Source organism: Caretta caretta, chromosome 1 (genome assembly GCF_965140235.1).
Source record: "Caretta caretta isolate rCarCar2 chromosome 1, rCarCar1.hap1, whole genome shotgun sequence".
NCBI classification, from domain to species: domain Eukaryota; kingdom Metazoa; phylum Chordata; order Testudines; family Cheloniidae; genus Caretta; species Caretta caretta.
In genome coordinates this window covers 95,605,647-95,625,619 of record NC_134206.1, presented here as the reverse complement: position 1 = coordinate 95,625,619, position 19,973 = coordinate 95,605,647, and the positions used below count along the sequence as shown (strand labels likewise).

At 41.5% G+C, this 19,973-nt stretch overlaps 1 protein-coding gene across 2 annotated transcripts in view; it reads right to left on the bottom strand.

Moving 5' to 3' along the window:
- Positions 1-19,973, bottom strand: part of GPC6 (glypican 6) — a 1,138,485-nt gene that overhangs the window by 1,054,233 nt on the left and 64,279 nt on the right. The gene's annotated exons all lie outside the window — the stretch shown is intronic.

The following is a 19,973-nucleotide window of genomic DNA, read 5'->3' as shown; positions in this document are numbered from 1 at the left end:
AGAAGAATCTGAAAACTCTAGGTGTTCAGGCATATGTTTTCAAAACAAGCCAGACAGGCAAGAACCCATCCCCAATGGCCACGCAATAACACATACACAAACTGACTCATTCCTTAGCTAAACAGATCACAACTCTTACACTTTGCACCAACCCTCAACCTCCATCAAGCTCCTCTGGCCTTGAAAGCCTGGGTATAAAAATTGGCCTTGCTGCAGCTCAAGGCCAACAAAGCCAAAGCTATTTCGAGGTAAAGTGTGGCCCCAGTTCCATGTCTGAAGGCCCATCACAAATAACATTCTACCGCCAGAAAGTCTACCTTTTTTTTTTTAATCAAGTATCTTTAAATTATTTTAGAAGATATCAAGATAGATTCTGAGTTACTTGGACCCTCAAGCGTTCACTTACGCCCATTATTTTTATTATGCTATTTAAATAGTACTGTAGATGTACCTGACATTGTACAAACACATAAAAGCTGAGTTCCCTGTCCCACCTAGTTCAGTGCTGCTAACTCTCAACACAATATTTTGTGTTTTGCTTCAAGTCGAGCTCCTAGGCGCTTGTGATTATTTGAGAGTTAAAGTTTACATTTTTTAAAGTAATAATTTTCTGGCCCTAATGGCTGCATGTCAAGCTTAAAAACATGACCCAAATGTACCCACAAAATTAAAAAAGAAGCAAATAAAAAGAACCCTATTTTCAGGGTTTTGACTTGTGATTTCTGAATGCTTAGGGTTGGCAATATTGTGATACAATACAAGAAAATAAGAAAGCACTAAACAGATCAATACTGGAAAGCTTCATGAAAGTAATTTTAAGGTGTGTGTGGAGCTTCTCCCCTACAGTTATCGGCCAAGTATGTGCTGTCACACCCAGTCTCTTTCAAGCGGATTTACTCTCTTAACAAAAACAAGAAACAAAGAGAAAATAGTTTCTTTTAACTCAGTCTTTGCTCTCAGGCTTCAGGGCCACCTCTCCCAGGGGTCTCTGGCACTCCTACTGCTGGTAGCTTCTCAGTTCTAGTCAGCTCTGCTCCCTTCCTGGATCTGTAGCCTCAGGGATGCCTCCCTGAATACCTGGCGTGACATGAGTGTGAGCATGAACCAGCCTTCCCTTTTTGCCTGACCTCCAGCAGCCCTTTATAGGCTAAGGTATAGCCCAACCACTTTTAATTGGCTGGATTGGGCTCATGTGCTCTGACCCAGAGGTGCTGGGTCTAGTCTGCTGACTGGGACCAGCTCCTCTGTCACAAGGTGTTTAAAGAAGGAAGAGACATGGTCTTCAAATAGAGTGTAATATGAAGAGGTAAGAATGTGAGACTGGAAAAACAGTTTTGAACACAGAGCAGCCTGGCTAACAGCATAGGATGGGAACCAGCACTTGATCATCATTCTTCTTCAACTTGGGCTAGAACCTTGCGCTGCTTCAAAGACTCTTTCTTTCATCCTACACTCCTCTTCCTTGGCTTCAGGTAGCAAACATTCTCTATAGCCTTTCCACATTTCTGCATGTTCTTAGGGGAAGGGAAAGAAGATACCTGAGACTTCCTTCCCTTAGCTGCTGACAGCACAAGATTTTTGCAATCCTTTTGCTCAGGAAAGCACAAAAGGTCAGATCCAGCTAGAGTCTCTGAAAAAACTGCAGTTATGAGTCCCAACTGCCCAGTGGAACAAAGGGTAGGGAACAGTCATTGGGTCCTTATCCCCATTCACCTGCATGACTGGCAACGCTTAGGAAATAACTACAAATATATTAGCATGCATAATTGCAATAATTGCAAATATAAACATTTCTGACAGGTTTTCACGGTATTGAAGATAGTTTGGCTAGTTGTAGTCTACCCCGAAATTCCCCTCTATTTTTGTTGCTATTGTAAAGTTCAGCATGATGATAGTACTGTATATGCAATTAATGCACCTCTGCACAGCTGTGGAAATCTCTCTTACAGGGTGAGATCTTGCTATCCTTAATCAGCTTGAGTGGTACTTTACTTCACAAGTAGTTTCACTAAAATTGATGGGCCTGCATTCAATTTAAAGTACTATTCATCCTGAATAATGGTGGCAACATCTATCCTATAATAATTAACAGTGGTCAGTATTTATATAGGGCTGCTATCATTGATTTCAAAGCACAACTGCGTATTATATGCCCCTAATTTAATCTCACTCTATAGAACCTGCTATTTCCTTCGGCTGTTCACTTTATCTTTTTCTGTCTCAGCACGGTATTCGTCTCTGTCTTTTGTTAGTTTTACACTGTCTCAAACGGGTCTCCTAGGAATACTCGTTAGCAGAGAAACCATTGTGATGATCTGAAGTACCCTGCACTTTAACCTCATAAAGTCAGCAAATGATTGTGCATGCTCTCCTATGGCATCATTTATTTCTCTTCTCTAAATATTCCTGACAACCTCACCCCAGAAATGATAGAAAGCATATTTGTATTCAGGCTTCAGCTTCTATAAGGGCTAATTCAGACTGAGAACAACAATACAGTAGATTGTATCGCATCCCTTTGCTCCCTGTGTCTGTGCACTGTAAACAATGATCGTGTGGTTGATTATTCTAATTATTGTGACTATTTTCATATTTCCATTAAACATCAATATTGAATGCGAAGTGATAAAGATGCTACCTGGACCGAAAACAATCAAGAAAATTATTAGTTCACACACATTTTTGGTCAACACAGGCCATCTCTTGCTTCTAAGAAAAAAAGAAAATTTAAAAAGAGAAACAACATCTGAGTACACACATACAAATCTTTTAAAACAACATCATGATGAAGATGAATTAAAACAGAACACAGTACTACTAGCTCTGAATAAAAGCTAAATAAATTTCTGCTGGTATACGCATCACCTGGAAGGCTGATTTTGGGCCAAATTCCATGGATACTCTCTGCCGTTTATCTAGGTATTTATATGACCTTCATCATCACAATATTACAATACTATTAATTTTATGTATAAAACACTCCTCCCACAAATACATAAAAGCACTCAGTGTGTGAAGCAATCATAAAACAATTTCTCATTAAGTAATAAAAATAACAGCCCAACCTTAACTAAATTACTGACAAGGTGGGTAAACAACAAACAATAAAATAGCAAGAGTGATAATAATTTTAAAAAAAAACAGGAGTACTTGTGGCACCTTAGAGACTAAGAAATTTATTAGAGCATAAGCTTCTGTGGGCTACAGCCCACTTCATCGGATGCATAGAATGGAACATATAGTAAGAAGATATAGTAGATATAGATGCATAGAATGGAACATATAGTAAGAAGGTGGAAGTTGCCATATAAACTGTAAGAGGCTAATTAATTAAGACGAGCTATTATCAGCAGGAGAAAAAACCTTTGTAGTGATAATCAAGATGGCCCATTTAGACAGTTGACAAGAAGGTGTGAGGATACTTAACATGGGGAAATAGATTCAATATGTGTCATGAACCAGCCACTCCCAGTCTCTATTCAAACCCAAGTTAATGAAACTGGGGGTGGCTGGGTCATTACACATATTGAATATGTTAGGCTGCAAACTGAACCTATTAGGCTGCAAACTGGGGACATTTAGGCTGAGAGGGTCCTAAGCAAGGGAAGTTCACCTGTGCACAGAGCCGGTAGCAGAAAAGACGCTGCAGAGAAGAGGGTTGCAGTCACTCTCCCTGGGACAAGGAAGAGAAAGATTTGGATCCAAAAGGAGACGTTTGTTTAGCAGACTTAGGAGATAGGGGGTTTAGCTTAAAAGGTGTCGAATGCGAGCTTGGAATAGGCAAGTTAGAAAGCACTCCAGAGGAGTAGCAGACCTCAGCTGCTGGAAATAGGGCCCCTGGGCTAGAACGCACTGTCCTGGTCCATTTGTTCTAGCGACAGAGGGAGTGGCTCAGCCACAGCAGTGGACTTAAGGACGGCCTGGGATGGCTTGGCTGGAGGGCTAAGCCATGAAGATATGGTGCTACATTTCCTGAGGAGCAAGAAAGGGTCCGGAGAATGACAGGATGGGCTGAGGAACCATGAGAATAGAGTAATCAGGCTGGCAGAGCTAATACTTAGATGCATCCACGAGGAGGCACTCCAGTGTGACACAGGGTCATAAAGTAGGCTTCTTTTCATTCTTCATATTTTTCAAAGAAAAACCTTAATTTTGCAGAAGACATTTGACATTATTAACTCAATTTTCCACTTAAAGGTGAAAACTTTTGTTGTTCCTCAAATGCTTAAGATGGCATAAGCTTCTTTTGAGGTGTATATTTGCAAATATTTTATCACTAAATGCAAGCCTACAGAGAATAACTTCCTGACACTATTGCTGTATGAACAATATAACATTTTATGCCCAAATATAGCAAGTTTATTTGAGGCTTTAACTGATTACTAATAAAAGAAGCAATTTGCATACAAAATATCAATATTAATTGGGAAATTATCTATTATCCATTATCCAGCAATCCTTAAGCAACTTACCAAACTCAGAAAGACAAGAGTCACCTCTCCAAATATTGGTACAAAGAAAGGACAATACTTTTTAAATTACTGTTTAAGATTAAAAACTCTCTTTATGAATTATGTAAGTTTAAAAAGACTTTTTTGAGAGCTTAAAGACCTTTATATAGGAAATAGGATTGTTTTGATTCATTTGAAACAAAATTTCAACTCCTACTAAACCCATTTAGAACTAAAGGGTTCTCAGAAAATGGACTACATTAAAAAAAGTAATATTCCAATTTTAAACATATTCTGAGAGTGTCCCATCACAAAGACAGAAGCAATTACAACACTGCTGCATATGCATTAGCAGACTGGATATTCATTAGCTGAAGATACTACCAGTTAAATGCCATGAAGGTTTTGATCCAATGGAAGGGCAACAGCAGTAGATATTTGAATCTACCCAAATCCGTGAAAGAGGTGTGCCTTCCTCCTTCCGTGAAATTATGGGAGGAAGAAAGTATAAATAGACAGGGGGATGCAAACCACACTTTTCTTTGATAAAATATTTTAAACTGTTTAGTGTATGAAGCAGCAAATGGCTTCTAACAACGCTTTGGCCAAGTCTATTTACATTTTTCTTTTTGTTTGTCCCATCTGCTTGTAATCCATTTTGTCAGTATTTCACAGAACTGTATGTGGGTTTAAGGGCCCTGCATTCTCAAGAGTGCCTCAAAAGTATTTTAGGGCCACAAGAAGCTTTATGTTTAGCTGCTTTCTTAAAAGACTGACAGACACAGGTCCTTGATTTTCAGACCAATTGGAAATGCAGGCTCGTTCTAACAAATAGCTTGAAAATTTGCAATCTGGTAAGGTCAAGAATAACTTTGACATCATTCAAGCTGCTCGTTTCCCCAGAGGGGGGGAAAAAAAGAAGGATGTTGGTTTGGAGCCAAGAAAACAGTGAATATGATGATCAGTTGACAGACTTGACACTATTTGGTGTCAGAGCATTTAAATACTATTGATTGGGATCAATATAAGGGTAGCTAGGTGACATGTAATGCCCTGTGATATACAGGAGGCCAGATTAGATGATCTAACAGTCCCTTCTGGCCTTAAACTCCATGAATAAATGTCTGTGAATTAAGCAAGCAAGGAGCAGCACTCTCATCTCAGCTTATCCTGTTCATCTCATCTCTACATGTAAGCAAAGAACATCAACAAAGCATCTAAAAGGAACAAAGAAACCACAGCACAGCATCTGGAAACAGCAACCTTCTGATTCAGCACTGTTTCTGTAACATGATGACACCACGAAGACTTCAGCATCATTGGTGAGATAGAGTTTGCAAAAGATAATATTTTTTTCTTAACATTTTAATAGAATATTGAAATAGTTTTGTAAGTTAAGGTACTAGCAGTTTCTCTTGTGAAACACCAGATTGTTTAGACTGTGCATTCCAGGAAAGGAGACATAAAATAATCTTGGTAAACTGAGAAATAGTGGGATTTAATTTGAATTTATCATTCATAACACTCATTAACTTGCCTGTCTCAGGTCCGTACCTTGAATAGCTTCTTTGAAGATACTGAGTTAAAAACTTCCTTTGGTTTCAGACAACTTAGTTAAGATCACTTACCTCTGCCCATTTGTATACTGTTGTCCATGATAAACCAATCAGGATTCACGAATCCATAAACAAAATTTCTTTGCCCATCTATAAATTGTTTTAGTTACTTATGCTACACTGTGATAGGACTCAGTAATGATTTGGCAATAACATTCTTTGGTTTTTGTTTACCTAGAGAAGAGCGTACTCAACAGGGGAAACTCACTTACAAAGGTATAATTTCTGTTGAAAGCTCTCCACAGAAAGACATACAGAAGAGACTGCAACTGAAATAACTATTGTTTATTGTTTGTGCTCTTCTCTGTTTTGTTTTATCTTTCTTTAATAATAAAATAGGCATAGTTAATAATAGTATTATTTTGCCTGTCCCCTAACACAATCTTACAATCTGTGTCTCCTCCTTGTTATCCAAATTGTAACCTCCCTGCAAGGCCCCAAATTTCAGCTAGCACTTTTAGTCAAGGTAGCTGAACACTTTTCTACAATGAGTCGTATTTACTATGGTGGCATGGGATTCCTCAAGATAGTAGGCAGTACACATGTGTTTGAAGGACTGGACTCTTTGCAGTATAAACATTTCTTACTTTCACATCCAGACACCATGTGAGATTGCAGCAAAAACAAAATAATATATTTTTTCTGACTCGGCATCAAAATCAGAAGATGCACAAACAGAGCTATACAGCTTCCTTAAAGCTGCATTGTTTCTCTTCAGAAACTGGCAGTAATTTATGCCTTCAGGAAGCTGACAATTGCTTCTGCATTTAATTCTGGCTTAGTTGGCATCATGTCAGCCCTGAGAAAGGGCAGATCTGTAGAGCCAAATGTCATCTGGATTTCTGGTCTGCCTAAACTGACAACGCAGCTTATCCATCAATTAACTGACTCATTCCTCTATCTCCCATCTAGCTATGTGCTTATCTTTGCTCCCTCGTTTTCCAGCTCCTGAACATTTCAAAGAGGGAAGTTCTCCTTTCAGGTAAAATGTCCTCTTTGTCTCATAAGTCTGACTACTCAATCATTCTTAACTCAGAGTTCATGCACCCAAGGCCAGAAATCTTAGCACTGTGACTAACTCCGTATTTACTCCTACTTCTCACAAACTGTCTGAAGTCTGCCTGTCATCTTTTCTAAACTTGCACAATGTGTCCTTACCTAAATCCTGCCTCTTCTGAAATTCCCATCATATTAAAATTCCTTTTAAAGACTCTCCTAAATTTCTGATCTGTAAACTTCATACTCTATTGTAGAAGAATTCTTGCACTTGGGTTTGATTGTGGCCCTATTTCCTAACACATTGGTTCCCAAACTTGTTCTGCTAGACACTGAAAATCATGGTCTTAATAAAAATACTGGGTTTATGTCTTATTACAACAATCCATAGCCCACTAACCCCCTGTTTGCCATATGACTACAGGCGTACTAACAGGACACTTCACTGTGAATGGTTCCTTAAAATATATACTAACTACATAAGCTTAACTATCTGATCAACATTGTATTTAGCTGTGTCACCCTGTGTACCTTTCTCAGGCCTCTGGGTAGCTCAAAAGCTTGTCTCTCTCAGCAACAGAAGTTGGTCCAATAAAAGATATTACCTCACCCATTTTGTCTCTCTAATATTCTGGATGAAAATGGCTACTACAACAGTGCACAAATTGCTGCAAATATGTCATTTTGGGGTAGATCCACAACTCAGTCCCCACATGGGAGCTGGGGAAATCTGCAGGAAAAGGGGGAGAAGGAATCATTCTTTTCAGGAATCAGGCTATGTCTATACTACATCCTATGTCGCCAAAACTTATGTCACTCAAGAATGTGAATATTCCGCACACACACCCCCCAAGCAACGTAAGTTACACCGACATAACCATTTGTGTGTACAGTGCTAGGTTGGCAGGAGAGCTACTCCCACTGACATAGCTTATGCTGCTTATGGAGGTGGGTTTTTTACAACGACGGGAGAGCTCTCTCCCGTCAGCACAGACCGTCTTCGCCAGATGCGCAGCAGTGGCATAGCTGTATTGATACAGCTGTGCCTCTGCAGTGCTGTACATATAGTCATACCCTCAGAGAGCTTTGGTGGCCCTAGCACAATCCCTCTGCAAAGGTGAAGGGAAGGATCTTCCAGCTCCACGCACAACCTTGTCCACCCTTGTACACCGTCATCCAACAACTCTCTGTAGAACTGGGTTCCATGATGTAGAGGGGGGTTGTCCCCTAAATGAAAACCTGCTTTCTCTCTTGATCAATGGAACTGTATTTGTCAGGGGTAGCAGCAGGATTTACTCCTTTTAGCATATGATTAAAATTCTGTTCATCGCAATAGTCCATCCCTCCATTCTTTTTAATTATAGTTAGTCTGTTTTAAAAAATATCTGCCTCAATTACTGGTCTAAAATTGATCTTTTTTTTCCCTTTTTCTCTAAAAATCTTGTTTGCATGAGTCACAGCACCCTAAAGTAGTATCATTTTAACCTACTTTTCTCCATAAAGTGTGATATTTTGTATAAAGGTCTCTATATAAAAATTAATTGTATTGCATTGCACTAGATTTTATGTGAGACTCTGAAAGTTTATGTTGTATTTTTGGATTCCTCAATAAAACCAGAGGAAAGAGTATCTAGGAAAACAGCGGTCTCTAGACAAACTGGTAGAGATTATGCCAGATAAAAATATACTGATTTATTTGAAGAAACATTGGAGAGAAAGATAATGAAATTAAAATTCTGAAAGAAAACATCAGAGGAGAAATGAAATAAAAATGATCTCCATGTACATTAAACAGAAGGTACTATGTTGATCACATTAAAGTGGTATCTGTGTTGGAGGTTTATATTTTATCAAACACAAGATCTGCACTCAGGTTTCAGAGTGGTAGCCGTGTTAGTCGGTATCAGCAAAAAACAACCTTGTGGCACCTTAGAGACTAACACATTTATTTGGGCATAAGCTTTTGTGGGCTAAAATCCACTTCACTGCATGCATGGAGTGAAAAAACAAACAGTAAGCAGAATATATATTTTAGCAAATGAAAAGATGGGAGTTGCCTTACCAAGAGGGGGTGGAGGGTGGTCAGTGCTAATGAGACAATTCAATTAACGTGGAAGTGGTCTATTAGATCTGCACAGATACAGTCACCTCTCTTTCTTAGCGGTGTGATTCCCAGCTTGTGGAGAAGCTGAGTTTCTGTTTGGTCAGCCCAGAAATCTAGATGACATTTGGCTCTACAGATCTGTCCTTCCTAAGGGCTGACACGAAGCCAACTAAGCTAGTAGAGGCATATTTACGCTAGCTCTCTTTTGAGCTCGCATGCTAAAAACAGTAGTGTAGGTCAAGTGGCATGGGCAGTGGTGGCACAGCCTAGCCACCCTGACCAAGAGGGTTCAGGTGGGTTTATGCAACAGGGCAGCTAGTGAGTATGTGTACACAAGCTGATAATCACACACCTAGCTCATAGTTTTGACACAGACTAAAACAATTCTTAAAAGTCAGGAAAGATTCTTCCAGTGCTCATTTATATGCGGGTTCCCATGTTAAAAGTAAGTTCAAAGGAGCTGGAAGGTAGAGCAGTCATTAAAAGTAGTCTTGCAGTTGTCTTGTAATGCCGTTGACGAAGTGTTACTAGTGGTGGTGATTTTACAAAACTCTTCCAAATAGAAGATATAAAAGAGACTTCATGTTCTACTATTCTGACACGATTATAAGTGTATAAATAGAATATCAAATGACGGCAGTACATATAAGGGGAGCACATTTGTCGCAGGATTTCTTATTAATCAAAGGGAAAGCTATTAAATATTCTCTCTAGCTCAGATAAAGCAACTACCAGTAAAAATTTTCAGGAGTGTCAAGAAATCTAAAGCTACAATAACCCCAATTTGTAACACCTGTACGTGATTTGAAGTTGTCTTAATGTGTGTTCAGTTAAAAAGTAATCTTATGATAATGGCAATATAACTGATCTTTGTAGGAATTGATTATCTCTAGAGACTTACTGATAATAGGCAGTTAATAACGGATAACTTGGGAATTAATTATAGGCTACAGCTATGCTCTGAGCTAGAGGTGTGATTCCCCTTCACGTGCACACATACTTGCAGTACTTCTCATTGAGCTACTACAAGTATAGATAGCAGTATAGCCATGATAGCATGGGTAGTAGCAGTGGAGGCATGGCTGGGCCATGATGAGTGTACATCCACTGGTTTCAGGAAGATTTGTACTTGGATCAGTTTAGCTGTGCCTCCAATGTCACTGTCCATGCTACCAGTGACGGCTAGCTTCAGTATGTGTACATTAGCAGGGGAATCACACCCCTAATCCCTAATGCGGATGTATCCATAGGCAATGCTGGGAGCACCACCTATATTTAAGGTTGCCCAGAATAGCCCATTATACAACTGTGTTTTCAATAACTTACAACTCTGCCAAACATTAATCATTCAAGATGAAATTTTCCATGCCAGGGGTCTGCCTCAGGTTGAATTTTTTGGAAAATTTCAGCAAAAATTGTTCAGCCCCTTCCTAGATTGAGATATGGGGAAATTCATTGTTTTGCCTGTGTTAAAAAAGTTCTTACAGGTATCTCATTGGAGAGCCCTCCATACTTTGATGCAGAGACTTGAAATTTGGCAAGGACTTGAAATTTGACACCCTCTGCTGTTCCCATGAAAAATCTCCTTAATGTGGCCAAGTTATATAAACCTTTGAAAAAATCTCAGTTCTCATGTACTCAGTAGAGATTTGTTAAAAGTGGAGCATCCCAATTCACTGAAGAGTCCATCTGTGCTGATTATGCTGCAGCCCAGGGTTGCCAAGGCTGAAAAGGACTTTCCCTGAAATTACTGCTGCTCTCTGCTATGGGTAACTGGGGGGCTTGGTATCGGAACTGAGAGCAGGGAGACTGTCTTTCTTGTGCTCCCCAATGATCCCCTGCTGGCTCCCAGGCTGCATGCGGAGGAACTAGTCTGACTCCAATGCAGAGGGGACAAAAGTCACAGGGGTCAAGAAGACATAGCAGCAAGGACAGTAAATTTGGACAAAGATTTTGGTTGGGAGAGGGGAGAAACTGGGAGCTGTGGGAAAATTGGGGCAGGAAGAGATTGGGAATCAGTGTGGGGGAGGAGATTGAGATCAGATGAGAAGCTGTGGGGAAAGGGGGAAACTGCAGCCCAGTGGAGAGGAAAAAAGGAGAGAGGGGTCAGCAATATTGACAATCCCAAAGTTCAAAAAGCAAGCGTCAGACCACAAAAAAAAAATAATTAACTGGCCCCAATATCATGAGGTTGTGTTTATTTTAATTTATTTCATGGGGTTGGGGGTCTTTTTTGGTCTGTCTTTTGATTTTTAAACTCTCCCTGCCCATTCCCAGGGTGTCTGGGACCATTTCAGTATTGTCAACTCTCTGACTTACAGAGTCAGGCGCTTTTGGTCCCCACTGCAGGAGCTCTTGCTGACAGACTCAAGTAAGATCAACTCATAAAGATTTGTATAAAACGCTGATGTGGAGCTTCTAGCTTCTCCACTAACCTCAAATTCTAATTGATTAAGTCTGTGCCCCTGACACACACATACCCCCTCATTTGCCCATTTCCCAACCCCACTCCCATTTCAGTTCTTCAGACAGCAGCACCACATATGCCCCTCAATGCACCCCTCCTCCACCACCCCCGCTCAGGCCTGAGGGGACTACTGCAGTGGGGACGTTCTCCCAAGGCTTGGGGAGCAGAGGTACTTCAGCCCCTCTTCCCCTTCCCAGGCCTGATGTTGCAGGGATGGGGAGAGGGGAGCAGAAAACAGACTGACCAATTTTTCACAGAAGGAGAAAGGAGGAAGGAGTGGATCAGGACTCTTTCTACTTCCTCTTCTCTCATCCCCTCATGTGAAAATGGTGTCAGCTGTTCTCTAGCCCTCATAGCTGCCCACCCGCCCCCATGAATGAAATCGAGGGTGGGAGTGGAGTTAGGGTGGGGCCAGGAGCAGCCAGGGGCCATGGGGGTGGTGCTGGGATGGGGGGGTCGAGGCTGAGGCTGGGGCTGGGGATGGAGCAGTACTGGGAGCGGAGCAGGGCTCAGTGGTGCTCCTTCTCTGCCTCCCTGTAGGGGCTGGCCTGAGCCCAGCCACGCCCCCTCACTGAATGTTCTCCCCACAGTTTGGGGACCTCTGCACTAGAAGCAGCAGTGAAGCTCTAAACTGCAATATATGATCCAATATCTTCCCACAAAAAAAGAACTTAACCCAACACTAAACAAAATAAATCCGTTTTACATGGTGCTCTGAAGACTACCAAAACTGAGTTGTGATAGACCACAAAGGAAGTGAATTCCAACGTCAAGGATCCTGACATACACAGGTTCCACAATAAATCCTGGAAAGTTCAACACCAGGAACTAACAGCAAGAGAATCACAAGCTATTTTAACTACTCTGACTGAAAATAAGATGAGAGGTGGTCTATCAGGTAACTAAATCCTTAAATTACACCTAGAAGTTATGGAATGGTTAGAAAATAACAGGAGGTCAGTAGAAAACAAGTATATCCAGCATATAATGTCTAATATGATATTGAAGGGTCAGAGTCTTCCCCCGTTATTCATGTTGTGTAGTAACCTATTTACTGAGTAGTCCCATTGAAATAAATGGGCCGCAAGTTGTTACTCAACATGAATAAGGTGACAGAATCTGTCCTGGGGACTATATCCTGTCCATGCAGAAAAATGAACTTGATGATCGAATATGTCTTTTCAATTTTCTAAGTACAATGAGGCTAAATTGACTTCAGTAGGAGTTTGCCTGAGTTAGAGTCTCAGGATTTCATCCAATACAAAGGGCATTGGAATTTAATGCAAATCCTGCTTTAAAAGTCCTTGCCCAAACCCTAGGAATTCTTTTGTATTACAATACCAAATTGTTCCACACAGAAAGTCAACAAACAATAAATATGAGTATAAAGTCTGAAAAAATATGGGGCCTGGGAATTTATTTGATGAAAATAAAGGAACTGTTATTGTCCATGAAATATTGAATGTATTTAGTGTATAATGCTTTTCTAATTCTCTGTATTACTGGCATTCCTGCCGGGGGGAAAAGACATATGCTATAGCTATCTATTTGAAAGACGTTTTGAAAAAGTGAACAAAATATAGTTGTGAGAAGAATTACTTGTGATCCATATTCTCAAAAATAGTTAGGGAGGGAGGGAGTGACACTGAAAAAATCATTATGTAAGACAGCGAGACAAAGAGAGAGCCAACATGTGAGAGGAGGAAAAGGAAAGAAAGAGTAAAACCCTGTCTTTAGAATATAAGAAATCACTTTAATTATGGACAAAAGGGGGCTGACGTGCCACCAAGTCTGTTCTGATTTAGAGTAATGCCAAATATATCTAATTTTTATCACTGTTATTATTGAAGTTGAGGAATTCAGTGCTTGCTTGTAAGCTGGAGGAGAATGGGGGAAGGCAGGGTGAGGCAGGGATTGCTGTCTATTGAACAAAACTAATTTCTGGTCTTGTCTATAGTTTGGATGATGAAAATGAAAACATCACTCATTTTGGACTAATGGACTGGATTTCCCAAGCAGCCATTCCAGGGCATAAATAAAGGCCAAAAGAAAATAAATGTATGATCTCTCTGAGTAATTACTGCATCTCCTGAGGAAGCTCGTAGTAGGAAGGTAATATGGATGGGGAGCGTTCAGCTGTTGTGACCTGCACTGGATGTGCCATGTTTGTCTTTCTTCCACAGGACAGAAGTGACTTTGTGTGTACAAAGTGCAAGCTGGTCTCCATATTGGAAGAGAAGGTTCAAGGTCTGGAGCAACAGGTACTGACCCTGCGTTGCATAAGAGAAACTGAAGATTTCCTGGAGAGACGTCGTGATATGCTTCTACGGGCACAAGGTTCTGAAGATTCAGAGCAGGCTGCGCAGCGGGGACAGGAGGACGGTGAGGAAATTTGGCAACATGTGACCTCCAGAAGAAGAAGGGGGAATGTCCATGTACCAGCATCACAGATACAGGTAAGTAACCGTTTTCATGTTCTCTCCACAGGTACCACTGCGGGGAGTGGCCCAGATGATATGTCTGGGGAAAGGGAGCAGAAGGAGACTCCACCAGTTGAAAGGCATGAAATGCACTGTCCTAAGGTTGGGGGTTCCACGACCACCACTCCCAAGAGAAGGAGGTGGGTGGTGGTGGTCGGGGACTCTCTCCTCAGGGGGACTGAGTCATCTATCTGGCGCCCTGACCGGGAAAACAGAGAAGTCTGCTGCTTGCCAGGGGCTAAGATTCGCGATGTGACCAAGAGTCTGCCGAGACTTATCAAGCCCTCGGACCACTACCCCTTCCTGCTTTTCCACGTGGGCACCAATGATACTGCCAAGAATGACCTTGAGCGGATCACTGCAGACTACGTGGCCCTGGGAAGGAAGATAAAGGAGTATGAGGTGCAAGTGGTGTTCTCGTCCATCCTCCCCATGGAAGGAAAAGGCTGGGGTAGGGATCGCCAAATCGTAGAAGTCAATGAATGGCTACGCAGGTGGTGCTGGAGAGAAGGCTTTGGATTCTTCGACCATGGGATGGTGTTCCAAGAAGGAGTAGTGCTAGGCAGAGACGGGCTCCACCTAACGAAGAGAGGGAAGAGCATCTTCGCAAGCAGGCTGGCTAACCTAGTGAGGAAGGCTTTAAACTAGGTTCACCGGGGGAAGGAGACCAAAGCCTTGAAGTAAGTGGGGAAGCAGGATACCAGAAGGAAGCACGAGCAGGAGCGTGTGAGAGGGGAGGGCTCCTGCCTCATACTGAGAATGAGGGGCAATCAGCGGGTTATCTCAAGTGCCTATATTCAAATGCACCAAGCCTGGGAAACAAGCAGGGAAAACTGGAGGTCCTGGCAAAGTCAGGGAATTATGATGTGATTGGAATAACAGAGACTTGGTGGGATAAGTCGCATGACTGGAGTACTGTCATGGATGGGTATAAACTGTTCAGGAAGGACAGGGAGGCCAGAAAAGGAGGGGAGTTGCACTGTATGTAAGGGAGCAGTGTGACTGCTCAGAGCTCAAGTATGAAACTGCAGAAAAAACTGAGAGTCTCTGGATTAAGTTTAGAAGCGTGAGCAACAAAGGTGATGTCGTAGTGGGAGTCTGCTATAGACCACCGGACCAGGGGCTTGAGGTGGACGAGGCTTTCTTCCGGCAACTCGCAGAAGCTACTAGATCGCACACCCTGGTTCTCATGGGCAACTTCAATCATCATGATATCTGCTGGGAGAGCAACACAGTGGTGCACAGACAATCCAGGAAGTTTTTGGAAACTGCAGGGGACAATTTCCTGGTGCAAGTGCTGGAGGAACCAACTAGGGGCAGAGCTCTTCCTGACCTGCTGCTCACAAACCGGGAAGAATTAGTAGGGGAAGCAAAAGTGGATGGGAACCTGGGAGGCAGTGACCATGAAATGGTCAAGTTCAGGATCCTGACACAAGGAAGAAAGGAAAGCAGCAGAATATGGACCCTGGACTTCAGAAAAGCAGACTTTGTGTCCCTAAGGGAACTGATGGGCAAGATCCCCTGGGAGAATAACATGAGGGGGAATGGAGTCCAGGAGAGCTGGCTGTATTTTAAAGAATCCTTATTGAGGTTACAGGGACAAACCATCCCGATGTGTAGAAAGAATAGTAAATATGGTATGCGACCAGCTTGGCTTAACAGTGAAATCCTTGCTGAGCTTAAACACAAAAAAGAGGCTTATAAGAAGTGGAAGATTGGACAAATGACCAGGGATGAGTACATAAATATTGCTCGGGCATGTAGGAATGAAATCAGGAAGGCTAAATTACACCTGGAGCTGCAGCTAGTGAGGGATGTTAAGAGTAGCAAGAAGGGTTTCTTCAGGTATGTTGGCAATAAGAAGAAAGCCAAGGAAAGTGTGGGCCCCTTACTGAATGAGGGAGGCAACCTAGTGACAGAGGATGTAGAAAAAGCTAATGTACTCAATGCTTTTTTTTGCCTCTGTCTTCATGAACAAGGTCAGCTCCCAGACTACTGTACTAGGAGGAGGGAGGAGGTGACCAGCCCTCTGTGAAGGAAGAAGTGGTTCGGAGCTATTTAGAAAAACTGGAAGTGCACAAGTCCATGGGCCGGATGCGTTGCATCCGAGAGTGCTAAAGGAATTGGCGGATGTGACTGCAGAGCCATTGGCCATTATCTTTGAAAACTCATGGTGATCTGGGGAGGTCCCGGATGACTGGAAAAAGGCTAATGTAGTGCCCATCTTTAAAAAAGGGAAGAAGAAGGATCCTGGGAACTACAGGCTGGACAGCCTCACCTCAGTCCCTGGAAAAATCATGGAGCATGTCCTCAAGGAATCAATTCTGAAGCACGTCGAGGAGAGGAAAGTGATCAGGAACAGTCAGCATGGATTTACCAAGGGCAAGTCATGCCTGACTAATCTAATTGCCTTCTATGATGAGATAACTGGTTCTGTGGATGAAAGGAAAGCAGTGGATGTGTTATTCCTCGACTTTAGCAAAGCTTTTGACATGATCTCCCACAGTATTCTTGTCAGCAAGTTAAAGTAGTATGGGCTGGATGGATGCACTACAAGGTGGGTAGAAAGTTGGCTAGGTTGTCGGGCTCAACGGGTAGTGATCAATGGCTCCATGTCTAGTTGGCAGCCGGTATCTAGCGGAGTGCCCCAAGGGTCGGTCCGGGGGCCGGTTTTATTCAATATCTTCATTAATGATCTGGAGGATCGTGTGGATTGCACCCTCAGCAAGTTTGCGGATGACACTAAACTGGGAGGAGTGGTAGATATGCTGGAGGATAGGGATAGGATTCAGAGGGACCTAGACAAATTGGAGGATTGGGCCAAAAGAAATCTGATGAGGTTCAACAAGGACAAGTGCAGAGTCCTGCACTTAGGACAGAAGAATCCAATGCACCGCTACAGACTAGGGACCAAATGGCTAGGCAGCAGTTCTGCAGAGAAGGACCTAAGGGTGACAGTGGACGAGAAGCTGGATATGAGTTAACAGTTTGCCCTTGTTGCCAAGAAAGCCAATGGCATTTTGGGGTGTATAAGTAGGGGCATTGCCAGCAGATCGAGGGACGTGATTGTTCCCCTCTATTCGACATTGGTGAGGCCTCATCTGGAGTACTGTGTCCAGTTTTGGGCCTCACACTACAAGAAGGATGTGGAAAAATTGGAGAGAGTCCAGCGAAGGGCAACAAAAATTATTAGGGGTCTGGAACTCATGACTTATGAGGGGAAGAGAAGAATGAGGGGGGATTTGATAGCTGCTTTTAACTACCTGAAAGGTGGATCCAAAGAGGATGGATCTAGACTATTCTCAGTGATAGCAGATGACAGGACAAGGAGTAATGGTCTCAAATTGCAGTGGGGGAGATTTAGGTTGGATATTAGGAAAAACTTTTTCACTAGGAGGGTGGTGAAACACTAGAATGCGTTACCTAGGGAGGTGGTGGAATCCCCTTTCTTGGAAGTTTTTCAGCTCAGGCTTGACAAAGCCCTGGCTGGGATGATTTAGTTGGGATTGGTCCTGCTCTGGGCAGGGGGTTGGACTAGATGGCCTCCAGAGGTCCCTTCCAACTCTGTTATTCTATGATTCTCTCTCTTTAAAAGTATTTTATGTTTTCATGTTACAATGAAGCTAAATGGTTGCAATACTTCCTAACTGTGATTAGTTTTACAAACTATTTTCCCCTCCCATAGGATTGGTTGTCTGAAACCAGGTACCACAGTAAGTTCTGTGTAAAATAAACTGTAAAGCCAATAAGACAAATATGGGGTTTACTTGCAAATTAATACTGTCTAAAATGTGCATCACTGCAATATCAATACCTGGTTTTCAAAATCCTTAGAAACTGTAATATGAAGGAACAGATTCCTGCAAAACACTATCGATTTACCTGAAGCTAACAGAAGTGTATATGAAGTTATTCAATTTGTCTGCTAGTTGATTGCAAGTCTATAAAGTGCATATGCTTTTATAACCATAACGTTTGTTAATACATGTTGACATCACACACACAGAGAGGTGGCTCATTATATAAAATGTATATTTATACATGATACTCAGTTGTGCGTCTAATGAACCCGAGACCTTGTGCTCCAATCCCTGCCACCCTCATCTTTCCTGCCTTCTCTACACCATAATTTCCCCACTTGATGCTTTAAATTAAACTGTAAACTCTTTTGAGCAGGGATGGTCTTTTGTATGCATTTCTACAGAGCCTCATCCAACTGTGACTCTGACTAGGACTTCTGGATGCAGTATTATTAGCAGTATAAATAACTATAGCCAGAAACATCATGACCGGTGTTTCAATGTAAACATACTTCTCAGGTGATGGAAGCACTTGACGTATAACCATAAGCCACATAAAACACACCAGACATCATATTATTATATTACTACCCATTCCTTGTTATGTCTTTTTCCTCATGTAATTAATACGATTATACAACTCAATAATGACATTACAGTTTATGCCTCCTGGGAATATTTTATATATCCTCCAGCAATTGTGCCATTCTTTAAGTTGTTTTGCTTTTGAGATCTCTATCTTCCTTCCAATTGTACATTTTGTGCATATATTATAACACATGAGAAAAGTCTTCATCTCACACAGCTCATCATGGGCTTCAATGAACCAGTTTCAGATGTATGATTTTGACCTCAAGAACTGTCCTCAATCAATGAGATAAAAATGATAGTTATCAATAACATCCTTTTTTGGACACATTACTCTAGAAATCTGCAATCAGAACCTACTCCTCAGCTGGTGAAGCTCTTATTGAATATATTTCCCAGTGCTTTGCCTGATTAAATACTAAAAGAAGAAAAGGGATCAGTAGGACTGAATAAGCTAATCACAATACCTGAACAGGTCATCATATGATTAAAAATCCTTCCTGCCTCATGCCCCATTCCCTTTCCACCTGCAGAAAAGCTGTACAGGGAGAAGTATTTCCTCCTTTGGTACACCTGCAAGGCCAGCATATGTCTTAACATGTTAACATGTGACATGCTGCAAACGTTACAACAAATGTTGCTCCGAATATGTATTTCACACAGGACTGAAGAGTCATGCTCTGATTAAGATCACTGTGAAGTACTGAAAATAACTGTCATTTCAAAACAGCATCATAGGAAAGTGACATTGTCCACTTTTGTACTATGGGACCAGTGTTAATGGTGTGAGGTATCTGTGGCTGCACTGAATTCAACAGAATATTCAGTTAAATAAATTCTTCCATTCCTATACTCCTGTATTTGTAAACATAACAGGGCACCAGCATTTCTGTATTTAGATGTAAGAAAAGGACTGATATTACAGGTAATATTACCCTAATTCTTTACTTTCATAAAGGTTGAAAGCAAGGAAAGAAATTGTGACAAGTTCACAAATATTGGAGCTTCAGTTTTGGTAGGCTATATTAAAGCCCTTTGGTATTCACAAATTCATGAAGCTTCTAAACCAGTCTGCATGATTTGGATGAACATCAGTTTTCAAGCTCAAATACCAGCAATGAATAACTCATGAATAATCCAGACACTGACATTTGTTCCCTAGGGCCACTTATTAAATAGTTTAGAATAGATTAGCAAATACTTGGGACTAGTCTGTGTCAGATACGTGAAGCCAAAATTTTCCCAGTTTTGTATTGGGTGAATGTCATTCATCCAGCCACAGATATTAGTGATTTAAAATTCTTGATTGCTGTATGAACTGTAATTGTTTTTGTCCAAGTTTCATTTGTATAATTAGGATATAGTTATCTTCATTTTTTCCTGTTTAAATTCATGTCATATTCTGGGAAGCATGAGGTCATATTATTGATGGATTGAATGGAGTGTCTCGGAAATAACCCTCTCAAGGGGG